Source organism: Mesoplodon bidens (assembly GCF_964165515.1).
Source record: "Mesoplodon bidens genome assembly, chromosome: X".
NCBI classification, from domain to species: domain Eukaryota; kingdom Metazoa; phylum Chordata; class Mammalia; order Artiodactyla; family Ziphiidae; genus Mesoplodon; species Mesoplodon bidens.
Window position 1 is genome coordinate 31,935,582 of NC_138163.1, and position 20,036 is coordinate 31,955,617.

The window sequence follows — 20,036 nt, forward strand, 5'->3', positions numbered from 1 at the left end:
CTTAAAATTCAACTATTACTGAGTTCTTTGCTGTCATGAGCTATGACCAAACATTAATAATATTTCATATTCTAAATATTTTGTTCACTAAAGTTGCACATGAAGAAAAAAATTGGTTTCGAAATATTATTTTGGTCCTAACTCAAATGCAAGTGAAGTGGTATGAAAACTATAGACACGACAATGTAATTGCCCTCCTCTCATTTACCATCTTTTTCCCCCCCTGGATTTAATTTACTCATCATTTTCACTTTGTTTTTATACCTCACTTACAAACTGTAATAGTTATAAAAGAAATAAAAGACTTACATATTTCCAGGAGCTTTAATTTTGGAGTGTTTGCACACAAATTCCTTTTGACAGTTCTAGAAAACAGTGGAATATTCAACTGATCTAGTTTAGCTTTCTCCTAAAATCTATTAATACCAAACGTCAAAAGATTTAAAGACACTAGGTTGTGTATGCCCTTGGGTATGTAGGGGAGAAAAAAATCTTTCACCTCTACATATCTTGTATTTCTGGTTGGGGCCCTATAACTTTAATAAAAGACCAATAAACAAGAGAAAAACAAACAGATGTTCATTAACGTGCGCATTGTGCATATGCATGGATAACTCAAAGAGGTAGTTAGAACTTGGGTTTGTCTAACAACAAAAGAACAATAAACTTTTAGAGATGTGACAAGACAAAGGAAAAGGACTTTGAGTTTCTAGGGGTAGCAAATTATGGGAAGGCAAGTATATGGGGAAATTAATAGTAGATAAGGGTAGCTTTAGCAAGGTTTGTTACGTAGATTCCTCTGGTATGCTCTCTGGGGCTGATAAGGGTCTAGAGTTGTCTCTAGTGATTAACTTTTGTCCCTCCTGGTAGAGAGGAGAGTGCAGAGACTTTTACAAATTTATGTCCTGGTTTCAGGCAAATAGGAGGAGAGCAGAGAACTTTTCTTCTATCTGCTTCTTCTCAATTGCGTTTGGCTCAAATAATCCTTATGCCAAAGTGGCACATTTTGGGGTGGCATGTTTTGCTACCTTTCACTCATGTCTATCAAAGAGAGTCTGGGTGGCATGGGAGGATCTTATCTTTTAGGAACTGCCTTTCTGATGAAGAATTTTTTTCACCTCCAGATGTAATTCTTCTCTTTGTCATACATGATGCTGTATAGTGTATATGGCATAGGACTTCTGGGTTTTCTGAGGAAGGATGTAACTCTAGATTGACTTTAAGGCTTCTAGCTTTAAAGCAAATGGGTAGATGGTGATTATACAAATTACAGAAGAAGCAGATTGTGCGAGGAATGTGATGAGTTCAGACTCACACACATTCACGTTTTCAGTTTGAGTTTAATATGGGATGTTCAAGTGGCAATATTGAGTATGCAGCTGAAGTTTGTAGTTCAAGGAAAAAACTTGGAGATGCAGCATTGGGAAAGATTAGCTTATAGGTAGAAATTGAAGCCATGAATATACAAGATATTTTTCCAGGGAGACAGTGTAGAAGATGTGCAAAATAGTACATGAGGAAAATCCACATTTACTGGTTACGTGTTATTTAGTAATTCAATTAAAAATAGTTAATATTTCTTGAATACTCATTATGTCCAAATTTTGCTGCTAAGTATTTAACAATGAAAATCTCATTTAATCTTCATAATAATCATACGAGATAGATACTATTATTATTATAATTTTCATTTTACAGGTGAAGAACATAGGTTAAGTGACTTGACCAAATCACACATTCAGTAAGTGGTACAACCAGGAATTTGACTTAGTCCATGCTCTTGACCATTGTCATATGCTCTTCAAATATTTATTTAACAGCCAAGCACAATACAAGGCAGTTGAAATACAGCAGTGAAAAGGACAGATAATACTGCTTTCATGGGGCTTACTTCCTTGTGGTGAGAAAAGCCTTAAACTTATAAAACCATAAGTAAAAACATAAGCTAAAATTGTGTTAAGGGTTATAAAGAAATAATTGGAGTAATATGACGATGGGTGTAGAGATGGGGCGAGAGACATTAGATAAGTTATTTGAGGAAGACAGCTTTAAACAGTATTTAATCTGAGACTTGAATAATGAAGCCAGGGAAAGAGCTTTACAGGAATAGAGAACAGCAAGTGAAAAGACCTTGAGATGAGATAGGATGAACAAAGGGAAAAGTGGCATCAGAGGAGACTGGAGCAGGCAGGAGTCAAACCACATAAAGCCTTGCAGGCTGCAGGGAATAGTTTAGACTTTATTCTAAGAATAATGGGAAGGCAATAAGGGGTTTTAAGGAGAGGGGTCATATGACCTAATTTATACATAAAAATAGCACCTTGGTTGCTCTCTGAATAATAGATTGGAGGGAGATAAAAGTGAAAGTAACAGGAAGACCAAGAGGAAGCTATTACAATAGTCCGTGCAAGACATGCTGGTGCCTCAATTTAAGGTAGTATCAGTGGAGATGAAAGGTAGACATGTTTGAGATATATTCTGGATATAGATACTACAGAACATGCTGATTGATATGGAAGGTAAGAAAAAGGGGGAAATAAGTTATTTGCAGTTTTTGGGTCTGAGCAACTATGAGGATGGTGATTCCATTTACTGAGATGGAGAACATTGGGCAAGGAACATGTTGGTGGCTGGGAAATCAGTAATGTTGTTTTGGCAACAGCTGAATTAGACTTGTCCAACTCAGTGGAGAGGTCAAGAAGAAAGTTGTAAATATGTCTGTAGCTCTGGAGTAAATTCTAGATTATAGTTTTAAGTTTAGAAGTCATCAACAGACAAATAAAGTCATGGATAAATAAGGTCACTTAAAAGGAGGAGAGGGCTTCCCTGGTGGCGCAGTGGTTGAGAGTCCGCCTGCCGATGCAGGGGACACGGGTTCGTGCCCTGGTCCGGGAAGATCCCACATGCCGTGGAGCGGCTGGGCGCATGAGCCATGGCCGCTGAGCCTGCGCGTCCAGAGCCTGTGCTCCGCCAACGGGAGAGGCCACAACAGTGAGAGGCCCGCATACAGCAGAAAAAAAAAAAAAAAAAAAAAAAAAAAAAAAAAAAAAAAGGAGGAGAGATTTAAAATGAGAAGAGAAGAAGGTACTGAAGTCCCTGGAACTCAAGGTTAGGGTACATCACTGTTTGGGGATTGGATACATAGGAAGAGCTGGCAAAGAAAACCGTAAAGGAGTAACAAGTGCAATAAAAATGCTTGACAATTTAACAACTCTCTTCTTCTTAGGATACACCTCTCTATTGGCTTTAATGACGATGTACATTTCTGGTTTTCCTTCATTGCACAAAGTAAGTGATTGGCTTTCAATATGAAAAGGTGAACTTAATCTATGATAAGAAGAAGAAAATAGAAATATGAATACTGACACAGGTAAGTTTGTAGATTTGGTTGTAAGAAGATGATGCAGTTCTCTTCTGATGACTCTTATGATCTCAGTGAAGCATAAAGTGATGCAATAAACTAAGGGTAGAGATGGAACAGGCTGGGGGAGAGAATCACTGAATACTATCAAGCAGGAATGATATGAGAAGGAAGGTAAGAACCAAGACAGAATGATATTATGGAAACTTGAGGAAAGAAGAGTTTCAGACAGATGGGAAAAATCTGTGTTATCAATTTTTTTCTGTAAGTTCATTAAGGTAAAGAAAAGGCTTTACATCAGAAAGTTATTCTTAATGAAAGCAGATACAGCAGAGTGGTAAAGTTAGAAGCCAGAGTACAGTGCGTGGGGAAGTGTGCAACACGAGGGTATAGAAAATGTGATGGAGGACAGACTTTTAAAGATCAGTCAAGAAAAGAAGAAAAGTGAAAATAGCAAGAAAAAGTGACTTCTTTGAAGGGGGCTTTATTTCATATTATTGTTTATATTTAGCTTTTTTTCCAGTTTTATTGGAAAATAATTGACATGTTTGAGTATGTGAGTACAGGTCATAGGAAATTATCCAGTAAAGAAGAAGAAATTGAAGAGAGAGAAACGAGAGCGGATAATTGATGGAGAGAAGTCCTGGGGGAAACTACCTGGGACGAGGTCAAGAACACAGGTGGATGTGACTGTAAATTTGACCGTGTGGTTACAGACTATTCTAAGAATATTTATGAAAGAAGGTTGACCTCTTGACATTTTCTGACATTCCCCACTGAATAGAACCATAATGTATTTTGCATGCTTAAAGATATTCATTAATATTTCAATGCAACTGAATGCTTTTTATGTTTTAGGTTGTCTTACAGAAAATTACTCAAGTAGCTCCTTATCCCCCCCAAATTTATTCATAAAGGCATATATGTGACTCTTCTTTAAAGAGCTCTCCTTTAATTAGTATTCCTTTCTTATTTCTTATTTATGTCACGATGAATTAAATATTAACATATTGTCTTTGATTTAACCTAGAGTGAATATAAATGGTATTCTGGAAAAAGAAAAAAAAACTGACTTCAATTTTACTCGCTACGCCTCTGCTGAATACCTCATTAGTGCTTTAATTCATGCAGAAAAGGTTAAAATGTACTGAAAGTGACAATTCCTAAATGGAAAGCACTGTGCTTCTGGTTCACTCTCGCAGTAAAGTACAATCATTCTGGGGAAAGGAAAGTGCTAGAGAAGAGTTGTCAGAGTTGGTAGCTGAGTTGAATTACCATGTGACCCTCTGAGAGGCAGGGACATTAGAAGAAAAGGGACCTGAATGAATATGATCACATCACTTCTTTGGGAAATAGATGAATCGGGCAGGAGAGGATATTATAATGTCCACTATCACAGGCTCCTTTAGAACTTCCATACAACTGAAATATCACTTCTTGAGAGACTGTAATATGGTATGGGCTTATGAATGCAAAGTAAAATGAAAAATTGAGAGGGTAGCTGTTTTCATTCCTCACATCATTTGTTCTTTGGTTAGTTGCCTGTGTTGGCAACAGGGGATCCTCTGAAGAGATAATCAGAACTGATGATGTGTGAATAACCCCATCTGTATATTTAAGAAACCAAAACCCTTCCCTTTACAGTCACATTTTTGCAGCTGTCATATGAGGATTATACACATATATATGGAAACAAGAGAATCCAATCTTCCAAGATATTTTCAAGTTCAATTATCTCTACCTGGCCCATGGACATGGAGCCATTGTATTTCTCTCTTAGAATTGTTTGTCATTGACTCCTCACTATAAATGAACTAATTCAGTTAAATGTCAGTGTTATAATAAATTTCATATTACTATACATTTCAAATCCCAAAGGAGTATCCCTTCTCCAGGTAGTTTCTCCAAATATTTTATTTTCTCTAGTATTTGCGTAACTAGAAATTTACCTTTCAAGCCTGGGACTATGGGTCCAAATGAGTTTTCTTGGCTGCCTTGAGGTGGAATAAGCAATGAGACAGATGAGCAGAGGCCTTGGGAAGTTACATTGGGAACACTTGTCTTCCTGCTTGCTGTTTATAGTGTTCGGCCAAGCTGATAATATTCTGTTTTAGGCAGCTCAATTGATGTGAATTATACACTGATTTTACCATATGGATAGCTACGCCATGAAATATATTACATTATTTCAACAACAGTATCATAATGTTTTAATAAGAAAATCATGCTAGCTTCTGGATAAAAGGAAATTATGCAGATGCAGTTACTGTCCTCATGTGCAAAGACTTCATTTAATTAACAAAAGTCTATGTTATATTGATAGAGAACTTTGCAGTTTTCAAAGTACTTCACATACATCTATTTGATGTTTACCACACCTGTATGCTGTAGGGATATGGGCATTAAAAAATAGTAAGCCAAGGAGCTTCCCTGGTGGCGCAGTGGTTGAGAGTCCGCCTGCCGATGCAGGAGACATGGATTCGTGCCCCGGTCCGGGAGGATCCCACATACCACGGAGAAGCTGGGCCCGTGAGCCATGGCCGCTGAGCCTGCGTGTCCGGAGCCTGTGCTCTGCAACGGAAGAGGCCACAACAGTGAGAGGCCCGCATACCGCAAAAAAAAAAAAAAAAAAAAAAAAAATAGTAAGCCAAGTCAGAATCTAGAAAGTAAAGTAAATGTCCAGTAGAGATGGTCCATATCCAAGTAAGAAAGCTGAGGTAATTAAGTACAAATTCCTTGGTTCAAGCAATTTTACTTCTAGGAATTTCTCTTATGGAAATAGTTATTGTTTTGGGGAGATCATTGACCAAAGTTGAAGTAAGATCCTTCTTTTTTTTTTGCCAGGCCACAAATTAAGTAGTGGGTTATGTTTATAAGACAGTGAGTCAAAGATTCAAAACTTGAAGAAGCAGACTTTAGTTGGATATTTTTCCCAAATGAGTAATTTTAATATACACTCAGGAACACCTTAAGTAATAACCAGATATTGTCCTCAATGTTTTTCAGACCTCTGCTGATGTGACTTTTTTTTTCTTCTTGAACAGTTTCAGATGTCCAAGCCCAAATGTAATCATTGTATATTTACATTCTCAGTCTTATGAGAAGCAGACAAAAAGATGTTTTTCCATATGTGAGCAATGGGACACAACTTGTTCAGTGTGTCCCCTTCTTTCAATGCCCTGAAAAACTTCCTTATATGCAGGATGATTAAGAAAACATTCAATGAAAACTTCATTCTATCAGTGGGAGCACTGAGGGACAAACTTCTTATGTTTGATAACAGAAATATTACAAAGTTTTAAGGATGTGAAAAATTTCAAACATCTAGTGCTGTCTTTCCTTCTCTTTTTATAAATTATCTCATAGGACATATAAACATCTAAATTTTGCTATACTAAGCTCTACTGACAATTTACTAAGTCTGTATGTTCACAGATAAAAGAACCATTGTCACATGGGTAAGAGCCAAGGTTTGGCCTACCGAGGCAGTATTGTCCAGTTTGATCCCCTTGACGCTCATACAGCTACGCAAGGATTACACACACACACACATGCATGTGCGCACACACACACAATTACAAACACTGCAATTAATATCCTTATTTATCCAGATGCCAAATTCAGTCTGATTTGTAATAATAAACATTGATATCACTCTAAATATTTGTAAATAGAGAATTCAATAAATGTGATAGGGCATATAGGTAAATGGAACACTATGACCCCCCTCAAAATAAAAGAGATCTACATTTACTGAAATGAAAAGATGTCCACAATGAGCTAAATACGATATTTTATAAGAAAAATATATACATATGCATCCATATATTTATGGAAAAATGTAAAATATGTTGTTAAAAGTAGTTATCTTGAGATTATGGGACAAATTTCAAAGTCATGTAATAGAATTTTTACAAATGTTTTATAACACACGTGAATTATTTACTTAATGAGAAAAAAGTAAATATATAAAATAAAATGAGTAAATTGAAGAACAGATATGCATGGTATAATTTTACCTACATAAAATATATACATATATGTTTATATATGAATGAAAATGCTAGGAGGATACATAGCTAATTCTTAATAGTGATTCTCTATCGCTATTAAGTGATGGAGTTATGGTAGAAATTCCACTTTCTTCATACCATTTGAATGTTTTACAACCACTGTATATTACAGATTAATCTGTACATAGTGATGCTAGCTATAACATGGATTCAGTCATTTTTATTATATAGTAGTATTCTCTAGGCAATGGCAACTCTTTCCCCCATCAATTTATAATCATTAGAGAAATATGATGCTTTAATATTCTAAGGACTTGATAACCTTCTAAAATAATACAATTACTAATTAAAATGTATTACCACTTCTGAGAAATAGTAAAGCAGTGTTCATTATTTTGAAATTTGCTTCAGAGCATATAATTTGTCCTTTAACAGTTAATATAATTTTTATTTTCTTATTATTTTGGTCATAAAAGTGATTCATAGAGAACGATTAAAATAATGTGCTTCAGTAAATAATCAAGAAGACATTGGATGAATGAATATGATGTATTTTAATAGGAGTCACTTCTGATAACTAAAATCCTGATTCTCACATTTAAAATAAACTTGATAAAACACTACCCTTACAAATTTCAGTATCTTAATTCTATTTACTTTAATTTCATATTTACTCTAAAACCTGAAATGTTTGATAAACAGCAAGGACCTACTTTATAGTACAGGGAACTATATCCAATATCTTGTAATAACCTATAATGGAAAGAATCTGAAAAAGATTATATATATATATATACACACACACACACACACACACACACACACATATATGACTGAATCGCTTTGCCATACACCTGAAATGTGAATCAACTATACTTCAATAAAAAATAAAAGTTAAAAAAACCTAAAATATTTGATTTAAATTGGAAAAACTGTAAAAGAATGACTGAATAGACAATATAGTTAAATACTTCACTTTATCCAAAACTTGGAAGCAATTATGGAATATTAAACTTGTACACACAGATGAAACAAAACAAGTGCATCTCATTTTTAGGGCAAGAAAGAAATAATCAGCTCTTTTTTTTTGCTTTTCAACTCTTTGTTCTGTGTTCTGTGGTCCTTTCGAACAGCCCACTGATGCTACCTAGGGCTATAAGGGGAAAAAAAATGACTGTGGAAAGATAAATCCTACTTTATACCTGTGAAAAATAAAAGGATATTTTTGATTTACCAAAAAGGAAAATGCATTTTCTTCATGATATCTTTATTTAAACTTTGTCACATGAGCACATATCATCACAGTTGTAATGAATGAAACCAGGTTAAAGCTTAGTTGATGAACTAAAGAAAGAAATATATATCATATAATTCCTTGTTGTGTAATTAAATAGGCATTTCCATATAAATAACGTGAAGGGTGCCCTTTAGGTAAAGTTTAATTATCTGAAAAATAACTGCAGTTACTGTCATTAGATTTTTTTAAGTAAAAAAGAAATTTATGGTAAATCATAAGACTACCGTCATTAAGCATGATCAACCTATCAGAAAATGTTTTCAAAATGATACCTAAGATTAGTGATGTTGGGCATCTTTTCATGTGTTTGTAGTGGGAAGGTGCTGCATAACACAGGGAGATCAGCTTGATGCTTTGTGATGACCTAGAGGGGTGGGATATGTAGGATGGGAGGGAGGCTCAAGAGGGAGGGGAAATGAGGATATATGTATACTTACTTCTAGAGAGGGGCTTGCAAACAATGAATTAAAAGGTGGTAGCTTGCTGAGTAGAGTAATCTTGGTTGTAGGTTTTTCTCCTTCATCACTTTAAATATGTCCTGCCATTCCCTTCTGGCTCGTAGAATTTCTGCTGGAAGATCAGCTGTTAACATTATGGGGATTCCCTTATATGTTATTTGTTGCTTTTCCATTGCTGCTTTTAAGATTTTTTCTTTGTATTTAATTTTTGATAGTTTGATTAATATGTGTCTTGGCATGTTTCTCCTTCGATTTATCCTGTATGGGACTCTCTGCGCTTCCTGGACTTGATTGACTATTTCCTTTCCCATATTAGGGAAGTTTTCAACTATATAATCTCTTCAAAATTTTTTTCAGTCCCTTTCTTTTTCTCTTCTTCTTCTGGGACCCCTATAATTCGAATATTGGTGCATTTAATGTGTCCCAGAGGTCTCTGAGACTGTCCTCAATTCTTTTCATTCTTTTTTCTTTATTCTGCTCTGCAGTAGTTATTTTCTCTATTTTATCTTCCAGGTCACTTATCCGTTCTTCTGCCTCAGTTATTCTGCTATTGATTCCTTCTAGAGAATGTTTAATATCATCTGTTGTGTTGTTCATCATTGTTTGTTCATAATTGCTCTTACGTTCTTCTAGGTCCTTGTTAAACATTTCTTGTATTTTCTCCATTCTATTTCCAAGATTTTGGATCATCTTTACTATCATTATTCTCAATTCTTTTTCAGGGAGACTGCCTATTTCCTTTTCATTTGTTAGGTCTGGTGGGTTTTTACCTTGCTCCTTCATCTGCTGCATATTGCTCTGTCTTCTCATTTTGTTTAACTTACTGTGTTTAGGGTCTTCTTTTCACAGCCTGCAGGTCTGTAGTTCCCATTGTTTTTGGTGTCTGCCCCCCAGTGGTTGAGGTTGGTTCAGTGGCTTGTGTAGGCTTCCTGATGGAAGGGTCTGGTACCTGTGTTCTGGTGGGTGGGGCTGGATTTTGTCTTTCTGGTGGGCAGGGCTATGTCCGGTGGTGTGTTTTGGGGTGTCTGTGAATTTTTTATGATTTTAGGCAGCCTCTCTGCTAATGGGTGGTTTGGTGGTCCAATGTCCTTAACTTGGCTCTCCCACCTCAGAGGCTCAGGCCTGGCACCAGGTTGGAGCACCGAGACCCTGTCAGCCACTTGGCTCAGAAGAAAAGTGAGAGAAAAAAAGAAAAAAATAATATAATAATAAATTTTAAAAATTATTAAGATAACAAATATTAAAAAAAATAATAATAAAAAAGAAGAGAGCAACCAAACCAATAAACAAATACACCAATGATAATAAGCACTAAAAACTAAACTAAGATAAACATAAAAAGCAGAAACAAATCAGTTGCAGACAGCAAACCTTAAGTCTATAGTTGCTCCCAAATTCCACTGCCTCAATTTTGGGAACATTCGTTGTCTACTCAGGTATTCCACAGATGCAGGGTACATCAAGTTGATTGTGGAGATTTAAACCGCTGCTCCTGAAGATGCACGGAGAGATTTCCCTTTCTCTTCTTTGTTCGCACAGCTCCTGGGGTTCAGCTTTGGCTCTGGCCCCACCTCTGCATGTAGGTCGCCTTCTGGCATCTGTTCCTGCCCAGGCAGGATGGGGTTAAAGCAGTGGTGATTAGGGGGCTCTTGCTCATTCAGGCCAGGGGAAGGGAGGAATATGGTAGTTATAATTGGAATGTGGGGTGAGCCTGTGGCAGCAGAAGCCAGTGTGACTTTGCAACAGCCTGAGGTGCACCATGTGTTCTCCTGGGGAACTTTTCCCTGGATCATGGGCCTCTGGCAGTGGTGGGCTGCACAGGCTCCCAGTGGGGTGTGGATAGTGACCTGTGCTTGCGCACAGGCTTCTTGGTGGCTGCAGCAGCGTTAGCATTTCATGCCCATCTCTGGTGTGTGAGCTGATAGCCGCGGCTCATGCCTGTCTCTGGAGCTCGTTTAGGAGGTGCTCTGCCTTCTGTGGGCAGACAGGGAAAGAATCCCCTCTCCTTGCACACCCCAAAACAGTGGTCTCTTGCCTCTTAGGCAGTTCCAGGCTTTTCCCCAGACACCCTCTGGGCTAGCTGTGGAGCACTAGCCCCCTTCAGGCTGTGTTCATGCAGTCAACCCCAGTCCTCTCCCTGGGGTCTGACCTCTGAAGCCTGAGCCTCAGCTCCCAGCCCCCACTGCCCTGGGGTGTGAACAGACAAGCCTCTCAGGCTGGTGAGTGCTGGTCGGCATGACCCTCTGTGCGGGAATCTCTCCACTTTGCCCTCTGCAACCCTGTTGCTGTGCTCTCCTCCATGGCTCCGAAGCTTCCCCCATGCCCACACCCTGTCTCTGCCAGTGAAGGAACTTCCTAGTGTGTGGAAACTTTTCCTCCTTCACAGCTCCCTCCCAGAGGTGAAGGTTCCATCCTTATTCTTTTGTCTCTGTCTTTTCTTTTTTTCTTTTGCCCTACCCAGGTACGTGGGGATTTTCTTGCCTTTTGGTAAGTCTGAGGTCTTCTGCCAGTGTTCAGTTTTTCCACACGTGGGTGTATTTTTGATGTATTTGCGGGGAGGAAGGTGATCTCCATGTCTTACTCCTCCGCCATCTTGAAGTTCCCCCTCAGCTGATTCACTTTATTGTACAACAGAAACTAACACAACATTATAAAGCAATTATACTCCAATAAAGATTTAAAAAAATGATACCTGAGAATTAATCACTTAAATCTAAGGGAACTTAGCATATATACACTATGCTGTTTTCTGATAAGTGGGTCTTTTGTTTGTCTTTAGTGTTTTTCTATTTTTTTTTTTTGTAAAGCGTGTGTAGGAAATGTCTTTAGTGTTTTTCTATTTTTTTTTTTGTTTTGTAAACCGTGTGTAGGAAAATAAGTTGAAATGCTTTACAGTCTTTGATGGCTTATCAAAACTGTTGTTTTTCATAGAAACTCACATGATAAAAGGATCATATTTCATTTTCTTTGATTCAGTTAACTAAATCATAAGACAAGCACATCACTCTTGGTTGGGAAAATCAAGTAACTTTCAAAATTAATGGACATGTACTAGTTTTTTGTTCATTGTCATTTTACTGAAGGCTAGGCTAGGGTCATGTTGAAATAGTCTCTAAAACCAAGATCTTACACATTGTTTATAAAATTTTTCTCCTCTAGCATACCTAATAACAAAGAAGTGGATACACATCCCCTAAGAGTCTGGGGGAAACTATGCCAAAACAGCTCAAAACAAATTCATTGTTTTCTTGAATCTTTGGTGTCCTCTTAAAAATGCACATGGATTTTGCATCCTATTCCATAATATACATTTGTTTAAATAAAAATAGATGAAGATTTCTTTCAACTAAATTTTGGGGGTAAAATTGATATTACAGAAAGATGTATCATATTTATATTTTGACTTTGCATAACTTTGTGCAGAAGTTAAGTTTGAGAAACACAGTGCTTAAGAATGTCAGAGCCTGTATCTGAGACTGAAAAGATGGGATACCATGTAATTTCTCTTTAGAAATACTGGAACAAGAAATGTATGTAACATTTAATTTGAGCCTGTTTCGCTACCAGTGTGAAACACTTACATTGAGGCAACCTATTCATTTTTGGTCATTTTTGAAATTGTCATAAAGTATTTATTGTTATTTTTAACCAAACCCGAATCCTTATAATTTTGACTTATTAATCTTATTTCTGTTCTCAATGTAGTCATAAGTCAATTCTCCTAAAAGCATAAACTCCAGAGTTAGACTACATACGAGTATTTTTCTTAAAGATCAAAACAAATTTTAATATATGTGAAATATGAGTGTGCCCTTTGCCCTTCTGTAATGTGTATGTGTGGCTGGGAGGGGAGAATGGGAGTGAGAATTATCTGGATCTACTTTTGAGGTGAACAGAATGAATACATGACCAAGCAAAAAGTACATTAAATCCCTCATATGGCAATGATGTAATATATTCAATGTCAAATGAACACTGTTAAATTGTTAAAAACAAATAAACACAAAATCATCCATCTACTTGGGGATGCATATTTTGTAGCTAACTTATCTTAATGGACTCAAGTAGTTCTACCTAATCAAACATTCTATAAGAACTGTACAGATATTCTGTCATTGTCAGAATTGGTGCCTGGCAATCTCTCCATTATAAATTTCCTAGTCAAAATTGGCTCTTTTTGAGCAATAACATAACAGAGCATACAAAAGAAACACAAGAAAAATGTTCAGATAACAGTAACAGTAACAACAATAAATAACAAAGTGTCATTTATTTAGTACTTAATATGTGTCAAATGTAGTGCTAGGGGCTTTAGATAAATTATTTTATTTAATCATCACAACACCCACAGACTGAGTATTTTTGTTTCAGTGGAACAGATGAGAAATTGAAATGTAAAGAGAATAACAGGCTTATCTAAGGTCATATAACTAGGTGATACTTGATGAAACCAAGGTTGAAACCAAACTTGGCTTCTAAAATTCTTTATCTCAGTAATTAAACTCCCTTAATATTAATAGTTCTTTCATTGATTGAAAAGATTAAAGCTACCTCTTATTATCTCCCTTATTCTTTTCTGCATTTTCCAAGTTTTCTTAAGTCTGTATTACGTGCATAAATATCAAAATTATCTAAAATATTGTATTATTTACTTTATTGTATATAACATAAGAGTCTTGTAATAGTTGTATATTGTTTTAGTCTCTTCCATAATATTTTTTGAAAATAACCTCTTCTCCATTCCATGTACATCTTACAGAACTATCATTTATGGTACCATGGTTTCTTTGCCTCAGGAATAAACTTTTCACTAAAGCCTAGCCAATCAAGATATTCCACCTCACAGATAAAAGCAATTGGTCCAGGAGTTGGTCATGTTGCCCAGAGTCCTTCCCTGGAATTTATAATATGACTCTAGAATAAAGAAGCTTCTCTCCACTGTGGTGTTTGGAGAATATGAATATGAGCCTACTGGTGGCTATCTTCCCTGTAATATGGAGAAGACCTGTCTATAAACGGAAGCCAAGTAGAGGGAAGCAGAGATGGGAAATAGCTATCTTAATAGTAGTAAACCCTAGTTTCAGCCCCTAAAGTTCTTGCTGTTTCCCCTTGTTCATTGTTCTTGTTATTTTCCCCTTGCCTTATTCTGGGGTTGAGTCTAAGAATGTATTATTATTAATTTTAAAGATCCTCAGTTGATTATGATGATTGGCTATGCATGGCAATCATGGGACATGTTAATAATTCATCCCTTTTGGTTTTTGATCTATGTCAGTTTTTCACTAAAATTTTTTTCTGAAACACCAGTCACTCAAATACTCCACAGCAAAAAAGAGTTTTTCAGTGCTCATTAAAGGGTCTGAAAAGTCCTTCAGTAAAACTGATTAATTGCTGAACCCAGCATTTCTCAATTGCCATTTTTTAGTTAGGTAGTTATTAACATCTTAAAAAACACAGTTTTGGAAATGCTGAGAGATATACTATATTTATATATAATAATTTGCCAAGATTACATTCATTTTAGCAGCTTAGTATAATTGAAAATTTATCTCTTTTTCATGAACTTTTCCCCAATTAACTTTGTGATTGATTAAATCTAAATTCATTTCACTGGACTATCCTGCAATTTCCAGCTAGTCAAGATGATTTTTAATTTCAACTGGAATCCAACATATTTCTCTGCCAGCTTTGGGTCATTTGAATATTTGATAAGAAGGACTTCTAAAGCTACATTAATGTCTTTGTTCACTATGTTGAATCAGAAAGGGTTAATGATAGAGTCTCAAGTTATTCTGCCAGACACTATTTTTCAAGTTAACACTGGTTAATTATTTGATATATTTGATATGTAATTCAACTGCTAATCCACCTAACACTTTTATCCTTCAGGCCACATTTTTCTTTCAACTACAAGTATGCCACAAGAGATTTTGTCATTTGGTTTCCTGAAATCAAACTTGATCTTCATACACAGTTTGTTGTGGTCTTTAAGTTGAATACCAAAAATATTTGCCCAAAATATCTCAGAAATTTTCTGTGGGAGTACAGCCCAAGGACCCTTAACTTTAAGTCGGCCAAGACCAAACCAGATTGAAATGGAATATATTAAATTTTATAGAAAAATAAAACAACTCTGAAACAAGAAAACTGATGATTAAAACTTTCTGTTATGCTGTATGTTTTTAAAATTGGTGGCCCGTTACCCAGAATTCCCTCTTATCAAGATATTTAAAATTTCAAAATTAGAAATATAATTTTTGTCACCTGCAAATATTCCTGGAAAATGTCACTGAAAATAAGGTTCAAAGTATGTTTTTAATTTTTAAATTTTAATTTGATATATATAAAAGAACACATATCATAGCTGTATACCTTGAATTATTCTCACAAAGCTGACATAACTCATACCCAGATAAACAGAACCCCATACCCAGAAGCCTTTTGCAGGCTCCCTTGCACTTACTACCCCTCCAAGAATAACCACTATCCTAACTTCTAACTTCATAGATTAATTCTGCCTCCTGGAATAGAGCACAGGTCCAGGTTCATTAGATAAATTATAGTTCACAGAATTATTCTAAATGTTCAAGTTGAAGAAACTCAATGTTTTTCTTTAAAGTTTCTTGAACTTTCTGGTTGTACAGTCTTGGCCAAATTGTTTAACCTCTCTGAACCTCAGCTTCTTCAACTTTACAATAGAAATAATTATAGTACCTATCTCACAGGCTTGTGAATAGTAAATATTTTATACATATATATGTATATGTATTTACATCTATCTATACAAATATTGTGTAGTAAATTTGTATGGATATATAGATAGATTTTGTAAAGTGTAGCACCTGGCACACAGTAAACACTCAAATCGTAATTATTGTTGGAGTGTTTAGAATACCCTAATACATATTTTAAATTATTATTAGTGTTAATTAAAACCATTGCTAATTAAATCAACTTTGCTTTTTGGGTTATGTTTTTCTTTCTTTTTTTTTTTTTTGCTTACCACCAAAAATATATCTTCCATTAGTTACCATACAGCTGATCCCCTTTACCCATTTTGAGCCTCTCACACATACCTCTTCCTCTCTTATAACCACTGCTCTGTTCTCTGTATCTGTGTGTTTGTTTTTGTTTGGTCTGTTCACTTATTTTGTTTTTGTTTGTTTGTTTATCAACTTTTTATATTCCACATGAGTCTTTCTCCATTTGACTTATTTCATTTAGCATAATACCCTAAATATCTATCCATGTTGTCACAAATAACAAGATTTCAACTTTTTTATGGCTGAGTAATATTCCATTGTGTATATATAATTTCTTCCTTTAGGTATGCTAATAATTGTTTTATATATATTGGTGCTCCTCTGTTAGGTACATGTATATTAATCATGGTTATGTCTTCTTAATAAATTGCCCCTTTAATATTATATACTGTCCATCTTTGTGTCTTGTTACCTTTTTTGGCTTGAAATCTATTTTGTCTGATATGAATATGGTTACACCTACTTTCTTTTGGCTACCATTTGCTTGGAGCATCATTTTTCATCCCTTCACTTTTAACCTTTGTTTGTCTTTAGAGCTAAGGGGTGTCTCTTGGAGGCAGCATATACTGGCATCTTGTTTCTTAATCCATGTAGCCACTCTGTGTTTTTTGATTGGTGAATGCAATCCATTTATATTTAGGGTGACTACTGACAGATGAGGGTATGGTATTGCCATTTTATTTCTTCTTTTCTGGTTGTTCTATATTTCCATTGTTTATTTTTCCTTGTATTTCTGTATGCCATTTTGTTATTTATTTATTTATTTATTTATTTATTTTGGGGGGCTGTTTTGGGTCTTTGTTGCTGTGTGTGGGCTTTCTCTAGTTGTGGTGAGCAGGGGCCACTCTTCATTGTGGTGCGGGGACTTCTCACTGTGGTGGCTTCTCTTGTTGCAGAGCACAGGCTCTAGGCACGCAGGCTCAGTAGTTGTGGCACATGAGCTTAGTTGCTCCGCAGCATGTGGGATCTTCCTGGACCAGGGATCAAACGTGTGTCCCCTGCATTGGCAAGTGGATTCTTAACCACTGTGCCACCAGGGAAGTCCCCTGTGTGCCATTTTGGTTTGGTCATTTTCTATGATATTATTCTGCTTTTCCTCATTTTTATGTTTTGTGTCTCTGCTGTATGTTTATGTTTTGTGGTTACTCTGAAGTTTGTATAAAGCACCTCATAGATAAAATAGTCCTTTTTCTGCTGATAGCATCTCATCTTCATTTACCTATACAAGTTCCATCCTTTTCCTCTTTCCCTTTTATGTTTTTGTTGTCTCAAATTATCTTTTTCTATGCTGTGAGTTTGTTACCTGAGATAGCTATAGTTTTTTTTTTAACCTATTCTGATAAAGAGTTGCAATTTTCTAGTTCTATTTATCACCTAGCTCAAAGTTTTGTGTATTTTTGCTGTGCTGTTTGTGGTAGAAGAGGTCCTTTTAATGTCTCTCATAAGGCAGATCTAGTGTTAATGAGTTTCCTCAGCTTTTGTTTTTTTGTAGTCTTTAATTCTCCTTCATATCTGAATGATAACTTTGTTTGATAGAGTATTCTTGGGTGGCAGTTTTTATCTTAGTATTTTTCAGAATGTCATTCCACTTCCTTCTGGCCTATAGAGTTTCTGCTGAGAAGTCAGCTGATACCCCAGTGGGGATTCCTTTGTAGGTTACCACCTTTTTTCCCCTAGCTGCCTTTAAACTTCTTTCTCTGTTATTGACTTTTGACAATTTTAATATTATGTGCCTTAGAGAAGGTCTTTTTGCATTGAGACAATTAGGTGTTCGGTGTTCTCTTAGCTTCATGGACTTGTATATCCAGTTCTTCCCCCAAATTTGGGAAGTTCTCAGCTTTTATTTCTTTAAAAATTCTCTCTGCTCCGTTCGCTCTTTCTTCTCCTACCAGAACACCCATTATCTTAAAGTTGCCCTTCCTGAAAGAATCAGATAGTTCTCATAGAATTTCCTCATTTTTCTATATCTTATTTGTCTTTCTTCTACTTACATCATGTCTAGATTTCTATCTTCGTGCTCACTAATTCTTTCTTCCATATGGTCTGCTATATTTCCAGTGCTTTTGGATACATTTTTCATCTCAGTTATTGAATTCTTCAGCTCCACAATTGTGGTTTGGTTCTTTTTTAGAGTTTCAATCTCTTTGGCGAAATATTCCTTCTATTCATTAATTTTATTGCTAGCCTCATTAACTTGCCTTTCTGAGTTTTCTTGTATCTCATTGAGTTTCTTCATGACACCTACTTTGAATTCTCTATCAGTTAAATCACAATATTCTCTGACTTCTGGAAAACTATCTTTGTGTGTGCGTGTGTGGTGCTTTAGTATAACTGGTTATTCATGGTGCTTGATGAATTGTTCCCCAGTTGGCGTATTTGAAGTTAAATGACAGGTTAGAAGTTAGTCTTTCTTTTCTTTTGTAGAACGTGCTGTAACACAAGTTTTTGGTTTCTTTTACCTGAGCTACCTCTGTTTATATTTAAGAGTTGGCACTTTCCAGCCTCCATCTTCTCTGTAAAATGTGTGGCTGCATGCCTTCTTTGTCTCTTCTTGTGCCTCTGGGGTCCTTGCTGCCTTGCTTCTGCCAGAATCACTGTCAGTACTGGGCTCTTCCCTTGTGTTGGGGATCCCCTGAGACAATGGGTCTACCATGGCAGGAGGGGGCAGTGGGGGGGAGGGAGCTGGTGTCATGCAAGTGCCTCTACCATGTCTGGTGTTATAAGGTTCACGGCTCCACCACTGCCAATGGGGGTGGGGTGGGGCCTGGGGTCATAAGTGCTTTAGTGGCCAGAGGGATGGGATTCTAGGCTGCAGAGGCTGGTGTGTTTCGGAGGCCAGAATCATGTACGTGGCTTCCCCTGCTGCTACTGGGGTCCCGAAGGCTGTGGGCTCATCTGCTGTAGTCAGAAGATCAGGATTGCAGGCAGCAGTCCACCCATCTTTAGATGTACAGATTTGTGAAATTCTCAAGCATCCTTCTGTGTTGAGCAGAGGCACTTTTGTTGAGTTGTGGATGTTTTACACATTGCAAGATTGAAAGGAGGAGATAAAGGTAGCTTTTCACTCTGCCATGTTTCTGGCATAACCCCAAATCTACTTTGTTAAGAAACAGAATGTTTTAAATTTTTTTCAAATAAAAAATAATGTTTTTATTAAACCTCATTATGAACACTAACATAATGAATATCATGTTCTTGAATGATTGATTCACCTGTCATACGTTTCATTTTGTGGTAACAGTGATTAATTCTAGAGTGTTTGCAAGTTTATCTTCTGTATTATGGTGATTTTAAAATTCCTCACACTGACATTGAAATATGTCAGTAATCTGTCAGCACATTCATGACTCACATAAAGTTCTACATGAAAAGTCATTGGTAATTTTCAAACATTTTAGAAAAGGTCTGAATAAAGCAATTAACCATGAAAATTGCTTTTGATTTTTTAGTAGTTTTAATATTTTCTGATTACATCAGAATATGACTCTTTTATCATTTTTAAGTCATGGTTATTGAGAATTCATGTAGGAGTCTAATTCAATAGGTATGGAATTATAAAATGAGGATGTGTCACAATTACATAAATATATGCTTAAAAGCATGTGGTTTTTGTTTGGTCATTGTTGTTATTGTTTGTTTTTCTGTGTTCCTGATATAACAGGTTTATTATCTCAAAGCTCTATCACTGAAATACTGGGAGTCCATACTCATTGACATGGACATTTAAAAAAAAATTATTTCATTGAAGTATAATTTACATACAATGCATTTCACTCATTTTAAGTGTGTATCTCAGTGGTTTCTCATACATTTAAAGAGTTATGCAAATATCACTACAATCCAATTTTAGAACATTTTCCTCAG